The sequence below is a fragment of the Aotus nancymaae genome, unplaced genomic scaffold (assembly GCF_030222135.1).
Source record: "Aotus nancymaae isolate 86718 unplaced genomic scaffold, 86718_ANA_hifiasm-v0.15.2.pri h1tg000062l, whole genome shotgun sequence".
Classification (NCBI taxonomy): domain Eukaryota; kingdom Metazoa; phylum Chordata; class Mammalia; order Primates; family Aotidae; genus Aotus; species Aotus nancymaae.
Genome location: NW_026988476.1, coordinates 35,948,711 through 35,959,531, shown reverse-complemented (window position 1 = coordinate 35,959,531; position 10,821 = coordinate 35,948,711). Strand labels below are relative to the sequence as shown.

Genomic DNA, 10,821 nt, shown 5'->3' with positions numbered 1-10,821 from the left:
GTTCTGGTTTTGATGTGACTCTCTTTCTTTGTTGTGTTAGGTTTTCATCATCTGCATATGGTTCTTCCTCTATACCATACCAGTCTGTGTCAGAACAATAACTTCCTCATCATAAGGTTTGTTTGCACATTTCAAAACTATCTTCAGTTTTGCTATAATTTTGTAAAGTCTTTATTTTCTGTTTTTAAATCTAATTGTAGAGAACAAGAAATTGATACTAGAACTAAAGAAATGTACTTCTTCTGTGCCCTCTTAGCTGCTGCTAACTGCTTCAAAGTCTTTCTTTTATTGTGTCATGAAGTAGTGAGCAGAATGGAGATGTTTCTTTAGACTATTCTAGATCCTCTTCTATCATTTCTATGTTTTCTTTCTTTTCCCCTCTACGATCTATAGCAGTCTGTTAATCTGTTTCAGGTCCACTTGTGCATAAGTTATCTGCACTTCTGATAATGTGTAGTTCTATTTTGGTAAAGGAAAAGGATGCCAATAAGCATCTCGTTCATCCTCAGACAACAGAAGAATATTCTTGCTTTCAAATTGTTTTAAAATTTTATTTGAAATAATACTAGTTTAGAGGTGTAAAATAGAATACCATGAGGATCTGTTCGATAATGCTATTTCTCTATGTAGAATGCCAGTTACCTTCACTATGGTTTGCGTTATTGGACCCACCCTTTAAGGACAAGTATGACTCAGAACTTTTCCTGGTCATCTGTCATAATTTCCCCGATTACCAGTATTCTCCTTTCTCACAAAGCATGTAGCACGTGTTGATACCTCAGTCTAGTGTATGTGTTTTTACAGTCCATTTACCTTTCTCTGATTTGTTTCTTAGGACTTTAAAAAATAAACATGTTTACAAGTTCCTTGAAGAATACAATCATGTCTTTTACTTGTTTATACATTTTAATTGCATAGTTAAGACTGTGAATTAAGTAATAGATCTCAATAAACTTTTCTTAGCCTAACTGACAGAACATCGGTTGTTAACAGCAAAACTTGGCCTTTGATTGATAGATTCCCAGAGAAACAAACTGAAGATGATTCTTCCAATTATCTTTTTTTTTTTTTTTAACTACAAAGGTTGTGTCCGTAACAGAACCAGATGGGAGAGTTGCTTTTCTATGTCTCCGCATACTTGTTTCCCCAATGCTAAATGTATGTTTATCTTCTAAAAAGAGTCTTCAACAACAGTTGCTTTCAAATTATTACAGACATGTTGCCTTTCCAGAGGAGAAACTGAATAATTACCAGGGAGAACTAAAGAGCACACTGTAGGTGATGAGTCAGTGTAAAAATTGAACTCATGGTCCTGAATAAATTGTGGGAAGATCTGTGTACAAGATAAGAGCTGTAAAAGTGGAAAGTCATCCTACACAGTGGACTAACTGAATGTGGTAAAATTTAATATTGTTGCTTCAAACATTGGCCTTACCTTGGAAAGCAGGGCTCCACAACAACTTACCATAAATGATATGAAGGCAGTACAATTAAATCGCCAGGGTTTCAAAACATAACATTATCCAGGATTACCTCCATCGCTACAGTAAAATTATGTTGCTGACAAGCATTTAATTATTTGCCACATGTGTGTCAAGAAATGGGAGATTCTTTCAAAGGTCTATCTCAAATTCAGATATGGTACAGTAGTAAAGGATTAGATATGGGTATTTCTAGAGCATAAAGGGAGAAGAAATACCTAGAATTGATGTTGATCTAGATCTACATAGCATGCAGAAGTCAATCAAACTGATATCACAACAATCTGAAGCTAAAAACCCTTTTTTCCCCCACTTTCTTTCTTCTCTGATCTTAGTCTTACTTCTAGATACTCATTTTGACCCCTTGCTGTCTGTAGTTTGTGTTTACATTTGACATGCAAACTTTTGGCTTCTGAAATGCCCCTCTGGCGTTATAACTAAAGCTCACCTCACTGCGTCTTCCCACTTTTTATAATCTCGGTCAGGCTGTGTGACCTTAGATGAGACTAGCCCAATATACAGAGCCCCAAGCAGAGCAGGTCCTCCCAGTACTTCTGAGGATGAGTAAAGAGGGGCTTAGAATTCAAAAGCAAGAATTTGGTCCATGTGTTATGGTTAAAGCAAGAGAATAGACATTGTTTTGAGATTAAGAAACATAAATTATCATAAAGCAGTCAGGATTTGCTGTTGCATATAAAGGAGGAAGACCCACCAGCATAAGAGACAAACCTGTAAGGATGACACATGAGCAAACTCACCATTTAAAGACATAGATCTCACTGTGAGAACAGGGAGATTCATAAAAATGATACAAAGCACAAAGGGGTGCTGATTCCATGCTGTATAGCTTTATACTTGGATATTCTGTCTGGAGGGTCAGATAACAGAGAAAAGTCACTGAGAGCACACTCAGAACTACAGCTGCTTATTGAAGCCCCTGGAAGGTGATCTCCTCCAATCATTCATTCATTCCATGAAGTAGTCTATGGTTATTTACTTATCACAGGCTTCCCCAAGAAAATGAGTTACTTAGGTAGAAGCAGCAGCCTTTGTACATGACCCTGAGCCTCCACTTTTACCTCCAATGCTACAGTCAACCAAGAGGCAGATTGCCACTCTCTTTAAGACTAAATTGGTTACAGTCAGTTGCGGACTTTGTTTTTTGCCTATGCAATATTTTATATCCTTCTTAATGCCTATTTCAGTGCCTGGCACACAGTAAATAATTAGTGATTGTTGAACAAAAACTATAGTTGCTGAACACATGAGGTTTTATCATGATATAAACTACCACACGAGTATCTCTGATAAACAGTTTTGAATTGGCCTGAAATGAAACACACATACACCCTTTTCTTAGATGAGTTGATGAGATGTTTCTTTTTATTTCTTGGCTTCTGTGTTTACTTTCATCTGTAAGCGTCTGGCCACATACAAAAGGGTTGTTCATAGATTCAGGCTAAACGTGGGTGTGGTTAGAGAAGTGCAATCTGTACAACAGAATAAACTGCAGCGTGGGGATGCTGAGCCTAGGTACAGGAATATCAGTGCCTTTGTGATATTTAAATGGTGAGTTTCAGGGAACTTCCAGGCCTAAATAATAGCTTCAATGCCAAGTATTCTAGGCACCTTCTGCTTACCACTGGAAGAATCTAGAGTAGAATAACTGAGAATCAGGGAAACTTGATCCGGGGCTCTCCAGGTAATCCTAATGTTTTCCCTTCATCAAGTCAGAAAATCCTAATGAGCCTTATCTTATAGAGAACTGGATTGAAGTAGAGAGAGTGTTTGCCTCACATGCTAACATTAAAGCAAGGTAGTGAACAGTGGATACGATTACAACTATCTTGGTTCTCAGCAATGACTGGCTAACTAAAGGGACTCTATGAGAGATGAAGAAGAAGTCAGATTGAACGTATTTAGAAATCTGTTAAGCACATGAACTTCCTGGAGGAAATTAAGTAAATGTCATTCAAAATGATAAAAACATGTAAATATGACTTAGAAGAAATTGAATTAGTAAAGTAGAATATAGAGTGTCCATGAGGTATTTTTTTTTTTAACTTTTTTAAATCCTGGAGAAAATTGTGCTAACAGTTGAGGCTACTGAAAAGCTTTTCTATTGTTTACAAATATAAACTGGTTTTCCCCAGACAGAAGCTGGATCCTTCCTAATAATCATGGAGTCTAAGTTTACCAACCAAGATTTGTACAGGTATAGAAAAGATTGTAGGAAGTACCATACTCAGCAGCAAGGAAAACAGACAGGAGTTCCTAGTTCTCTGAAGGACTTGGTATCTTTCCTCTGGCAAATAAGTAATCCCTCAGGCTGAAGATGCCTCTTTAATGTTTTTAAATGCAATAGTGTCTAAAATATATATTTGTATGTGTAGTCATATGAACTCAGCTGACTTCAATAAATGTCATCGAACTCTCATTGTGTACAAAGTATGTTTTATGTGGAAGGATAGTGCAAATACACTGAAGTAGATATGATTTTAAAACTACAATTTTTTAGTCTTGTCATGGGTCTGAAGCAAAAAAAGCACATATTTGTCAATAAGAGCAGATGAACACTGTTTAACTGGTTTATTGTGTCCATTCATATAAGGATGCATTTGATGACTGTCGGCTGGGTGCAGTGACTCACACCTGTAATTCTAGCACTTTGGGAGGCTGAGGCAGGTGGATTGTCTGAGCTCAGGAGTTTAAGACCAGCGTGGCCAACAGAGTGAAGCCCTGTCTCTATTAAAATACAAAAAACTAGCCCAGCGTGGTGGTATGCACCTGTAGTACCAGCTACTCAGGAAGCTGAGGCAGAATTGCTAGAACCCAGGAGGCGGAGGATGCACTGAGCCAAGATTGCACCACTGCACTCCAGTCTGGGTGACAGAGCGAGACTCCTTCTCTAAAAAAAAGAAAAATATGACTATTTCTCTGTTTTTTAATACCCCATGGATAAATTAAGAGCCATGATTTTTCTAAATTAATTTCAAAGTTTAAAACTAAATCCATGACTCCAAATGATATTAAATATTTTAAAAATTAAATAAAAATAGAAAAATAAATTAAAGTTGGAAACAATAGGATTTATTTGGAAATTTTTTATTTGGAAGAATACTGTTTTTACACTTAGTAGAGTGATCATCAAAGCTAACATATCACCTTTTGCACAAAATAAGTGAGGTAGTGTTCCATTTATGAATAAGGATAAGATGATGTAACATGTAAAACATTTATTTTATTGAAATCATTTATAGAAAAGATTTTTGACACAGAAAATGTAAGCATATGATAATAAACTATCTGAAAGTTACTTATAATTTGAAGTTTGACAAATTTTACTATGAGTTTACCCCAATATCTTATATAATTGAATTTTATACTTCACAGCCTACTAGTGTGAACTTCCTAGATATACTTTCAGTAAGCAAAAATTGATTGAATTTAAATTTTTATAAGGGAAAATTAAATGTAAATAAGGTTGAAGGAATTCTAATTGAGACTATTCCATTGTTGTAGAACTCATTTGTATGATGATGTCAATTACAAGAACAGAAATTATCACGAATTGGGCTATTACTACTTGATCTTATTTTATTCTAATTAGTGGGAAATATCTACACACCTTTTTAAAGGCAGTGAGCCTGCAATAATGCACTCCTCTCCTGAGGCATTGAATATAGTCATCTCCAATTATAAATTCAGACGAGAAATACATAAAGCATCAGTCCGTGAGAGACGGGCAAGGGCATTTGTTCCATGAAAACACTTCGGCTTAAATTTAGACAATATATGTGTTTGGTTACTTTGTTTCCGTTCCAAAATCAAATCAATTTTGCTTTTAATTGGAGCTCTAAAAGTAAATTTAACAACAGTTAGAATGTTTGGGAATAAATTTACAAGGGGACTGACAGTATCAGTGCAGGCAAGCTAAAGGTTGGAGTTAGTGGATGTTACCTGGATAGTCACCAGAGAGCTGTGATAGATTATTTAAATTGCACAATTCTTAAGTTCATTGGCTTTGAGAATTGTATATGCCCGTTTAACCACCACCCAAACAAACCCCAAAATGTTCTATTTGCCCCTTCTCATAATTTTCCCACTTCCCCTATGGCCAAGACATTGTGATTTCTGTCATGTGTTATTATGCCTGCCCAGGACTTCATGTAAATGAATCATATATTATGGATTCCTTGTGTCTATTGATGTGGCTTGTTTCACTGAGCATAATGATTTTGTGATTTATTCGTGTGTTGAGTACATGAGTCATTTGTTCCTTTTTCTAAATATATCACAATTTGTTTATCTAAATTTCTGTTTATAGATATTTGGTTTGTTTCCAGTTTGGGCTGTCATTAATCAAGCTACTATAAACATTCATGTACAAATCTTTTTGTAAGCATGTTTTCATTTCTCTTGGGTAAATACCTACGAAAGGAATTTCTAGACCATAATGTGGATACATTTTTACCTTTATTTAAAAAAACACCAAACAATTTCTAAACCTGTTTGTCTGCTTTTCTATTTAGTGGTTACTTTTACACTTGTATTTTTGGTGATTTAAAAGTTTATAAGCAAAGTTTACCATAATAGAAAAATTCTGCATGATTGGACTTGGTTTACTGTATAGTAAAAACTGGTAAAGAGAATTCGAAGCTTATTATAGTGGCAGAATAATAGATCTCTAAAGGTATCTAAGTACTAATCCCTGGAACCTGTGAATGTGGTACTTTAAAAGGCAAAGAGGGATTAAAGTTGTTGAAGATGGAGTTACAGTTGCTAATCTGCTGGCCTTGAGATACAGAGATAATTCTAGATTATCCAGATGGGCCCAGTGTAATCGCAAGAGTCCTAGAGGTGAAAGAAGGAGGCAGAAAATGGAGAACCAGAGAGGGGGTGTGAGAAAGACTTCCCCAGTTTTGCCTGTTTTGAAGGTGGAGGAAATGACCATAAGGTAGGTGACCACTAGAGGGCAACCTCTGGCTAGAAAAAAAGCAAGGAAATGACTCCTCCCAAGACATTCCCTACAGGGTTCCACAGCCCTGTTCATACTGATTTTAGCCCAAGACAAACAGAGCTGCAATATAGTAAATTTGTGTGGCTTTAACCCATCAAGTCTGTGGTAATTTGTAATAGCAACAATAGGAAATCAATATACCTTTGACAAGACCAGATGAATTAAAAATGTGATTTTGAAACTCCAGATTAGACATTGAAGATGCCAAATTTTAATTGCTTGGTATAGTCCCGGAGTATTTACATTAATCCACATTTACCTTTTTTTTTTTTTTTGGCTCCCAATACCTAATTTATTTTTTTACTTTACCTGAAGGACATTCTGTATATCTGGTGCTAGAAGAAATACAATTTTAGCCTTCTTGTAACTTAGTTTGGTGAATTTAGAATTCTAATTTACTGTTATTTCCTCTTAACATATTGACAATATCATTCCAGTATAGTATTCCTGGTTTCCATACTTGCTGTGTAGGTACTAGCTGTCACTTGAATAGTTTTCCTTTATAGATAACTGGTATTTTCACTTTGGCTGCTTATATGAATTTCCTACCCATTTTTGATATTCCTTAGATTCTCTATTATGTATTTGAGGACTTTTAAAAAAAATTATTACATATGGGATTTGGTTTTGTTGTTGTTGTTTGGTTTCTTGAATCTGTGTACTGGCAGTTCTGAACCATACAGAAAACGTCTCCGCCAACCTTATATTACAAGCAATTGAGAAATCGTAGTTGATTGCTGCCTGGTCCTGGGTAGGCTGACCATAATTTAAAATAAGACGTCCCTCTGTGGAGCCCTGTTTCAACACTAGCTTTGTGCCAAACTGCTCAACTGCTCTTGTTGACGGAGTTGTTTGAAGTACCCAATAGAAAGTAACCCTGCAAAATTAGCACACTCATCCCAGACGACCCTTAAGTAAGGGAAGCTTGCTCCCACATGTCCACGCTTGCTGTTGCTACGGGACAGAGGACTGTTGTTTGCCCCTCTCTAGTCACCATACCTAGCATGAGGATCAGGACGTAATAAAAAACTTTAAAACTTCCGTGTTGTGGCTATGTCATTGAAATCATGCCGGCAGCCCTGCCCCTGAAGAGACCCATGCAGGTAGCTTCCTTGCTGGTGCTCTTCTCTTGGGACCTTTGGTGGCTGCTGGGGAAAATAGTTACCAAGTAAATTAATAGAAACTAGAAAAGTTTAATTGAAAACAATCATCTCTTTGAATATTGCCTTTCTGCCTTTTTTCCTTCCTTGTTTTCTTCCTTTCTGGTTTTTCACGCTAGAATTCTAATTACACATGTATTGAAACTCCTGTTTACCCTAAGTCTACTTTTCCTTCTATATCCTTGCTTTCTTATTTTCCTGTCTTATCCTAGTTCTGAAGATTTTCCCCACAACTCAACTTTGAAAGGACTTTTATTGCCTCTCAGTGCTACAGAAAAATCAATTATGCTAGGATGTCCTTTGTTGAGCCTCAAAAAATACTTTTCTCTCAAAGCTCTCATTTCAATTTTGGGTTTCAAGGGCCTTGTTTGAAAGTCATATGATTGACATTGACTTCTTCCTTTGGCATTCTCACCTTACAATCAAAATTGTTCCTGAGACAACGTATACTTCTGCCAAAACAGGGAAAAGTTATAGACAGAGTCTAAGAATGAGAGGCAAATGATACAAATTTCAGGATTTTGTTCTGATATTCCTCTTTTATTACGTTCATTTATTTATTAGATATATATGTACTATTTCTTAAGTTCCAAGCACTGTCCAGGTACTAGAGAGGAAGCTCAAATAGATATGATTCCTTATTTAATGGAGCTTAACAATCTTTGGGGAGATAAGAGGCTGGATAATAAAGCAATAGCTATTGGCTTTTCCCTGTTACGAATGAGAACTCAGGTTAGCAAATGTGCTGATTGCTCCCTGGCCTTCTCTTTAATGGGGCAAATGTGTGTTTGCTCCACTGCCTTTGTCTCTGCAGTGTATTGTTTTTAAAAGAGCAGGCACTAGAATTGAACTGCCTGAGTGCAAATGCCAGCTCTGACAATTAACAACTGTGTGACTTTAGGCAAGTTATGTTATGCATTGGAGTACCTGATTATTCATCCATATGATAAGGAAATAATGACGTATTCCTCAAAGGGTTATTACAAGGGCCAGGTGAATTAATATATGTAAAATGTCTGACATGTAAACCATGCTCAGTAAATATAAGCACGTGCTTATAAGCCAAGTAAACAAAGCTCCATCTCTTCCTCGTCCAAGTTCACTTACAATGTTATTTCTCCTACAAATTATGCAGATTTTCAGAATTGTCTTCATATACTTTCAGCAACATTTCCTTTGGAAGAAAAATCATATATTAGCTGCACACATTCTCTATATTTGGTCCTAAATACATAATATGTATATGTGCAATATGTGAAAATTTTTCATTTTAAAATTGACAAAATCATACAATTAATTTTAGCATTGGTGCCTTCCTTTTCTCTGTGCCCTCCTCCCATACCCTTTTGAATACCAGTTTTGGTTACTTATACTATCATTTATAAGTTTGCAATTTGTAAAAAGGGATACTCAACAGATATCTCTTTTGTTTTAGAGTGTTATAAATTGACATCAGCCAAAGGACCATTCTGAAAGTAGGAATGTCATTAGTCCAATATGAAGAAACTCCAACAATAGTAATTGTTAGCTGAAGCCAGTGACAGATCTGAGATCTGTGCTGAGATTGGTGAAGTTGAAACTTCAAAGAAGAGGCCAGGAATACAGGGTATTACATCTGATGTTACTGTGCAATTTTATTCATGATTTACTAATTATTATTTTCTTGGAGAGATAATAGTAAGTGTTTAACATACTGGACTTGCATTGTTTTACATCCCTGATATCGTGCCACACCATGGGCATTCCTAAGAATTACAGTATTAACAAACTGCAACAAAGAGGAGAAAAAAGACCAGATCTAAAGTGAGTTTGCATCCTTATTTTAAATATGCCATATATAAAACCAAACGAAAAAATAAATATACTCAGCAGAAATTAGCTAAGGGGAATTATGGTTAAGTGTTGTTTCTTTTTTAATACAAGGTAAGAGAAAAGGAATAAATGAGGGAATTAAATAAGAGTTTTAAGATACATAACATAGGCAAGGAGGGACATAAATATTGTATCTGCAGCCCAGAAAACTGAGTTGTTGGTTAAAAATGTGCAAACTTATAAATTAGAAAAATTCCTCTAGACAATTGGAAGCCACTGGAATAAACATTAGTAGGGCCCAATTTTAACTGATCAGTAAGCATTGGGTTTGTCTTTCATGGTAGAATCTTCTTTTAAGTCTGTTTTTGGGTTGTGGTGCATATATTTATTTGGTTTTATTTATTTCTATTTATATTTATCTTTAAAGTTAGAGTGAGTTTTTTACTCAGCCCTATTGATTGCAGGGAAAATATTTTTAATTTAAGCCTCAGGATATATTTTGCCTTTAGATTGAAACCAGCATCCTTGAAAGTACTCAAATCCTGATCTACCAATGGCTACTAATGTTGGCCACAATAAATCTGATGAAATCTGTTCTCTTACACATATTCTGGGGTCATATCAAGACTTTGATACTCAACTGACTTTATTCATTCCGTATTTGGATGCTTTTCAACAGGACTGATACCCAGGTTAGGTTCCTTGGAAGCAAGGACATAGTTGCCTGTGGCACGTTCATGGGGGAACGCTGTTAGGATGAACACCTTGACTGTAGTATTGGGAGCAGGAATGCACAGAAGGAGAAGGTAAATGCAATGTGGTTATGACCAAGGCCTTAGCTATTCCTACAAAGAGCTCTAGAGCTGGGGCAGCCCTTCAGATTTGCCCCAGCTAAAGTCACTTCAGCCAGGCATTTGGTACTCCAGGTTAGGCCTTAGAGAGAGCGTTGCTGGTTCAGCAACTACACCTCTGGAGCAAGCGGGGGGTGAAAGTTCTAGCTGTCTAGCTGTGGGGCGGGGAATTTGGGTCATGCACCGTGACACCACTGTAGCTTATTACCATTGCTCTCACACATCTTTAGCTTCTTGCCCTCTACTCTCTTCTGCTCTAAGATCTTCCAGCTCGTTTCTAATTTCCCTCTGTGTGCGGCTTAGAAGACTTCAGTCTTCTCTATTAGCTCTGCACATTTACTGGAGCGCCTGCTCAATTGCCTTTTAAAATATTTATGTTTAGAATGCTGCATATCATTGATGTTTCTCCTTTGCCAAATTTAGGGGTTTTGGTAACTTAGGGAAAGTAATAAATCTGTGAGAGGATTAGTATTTGAACTTACATAGTTCCTATTTCT

General features: G+C 36.3%; 1 long non-coding RNA gene across 2 annotated transcripts in view; it reads right to left on the bottom strand.

Annotated features, from left to right (window-relative positions):
* Positions 1–4,895: 4,895 nt before the first annotated feature.
* The window catches only part of LOC135270436 (uncharacterized), a 222,384-nt gene continuing 216,458 nt past the window's right edge, over positions 4,896–10,821 (bottom strand). For both annotated transcript variants that reach the window (XR_010338616.1, XR_010338617.1), the window contains exon 3: positions 4,896–8,835. This is a non-coding gene — a long non-coding RNA (uncharacterized LOC135270436). The remainder of the gene's footprint in view (positions 8,836–10,821) is intronic.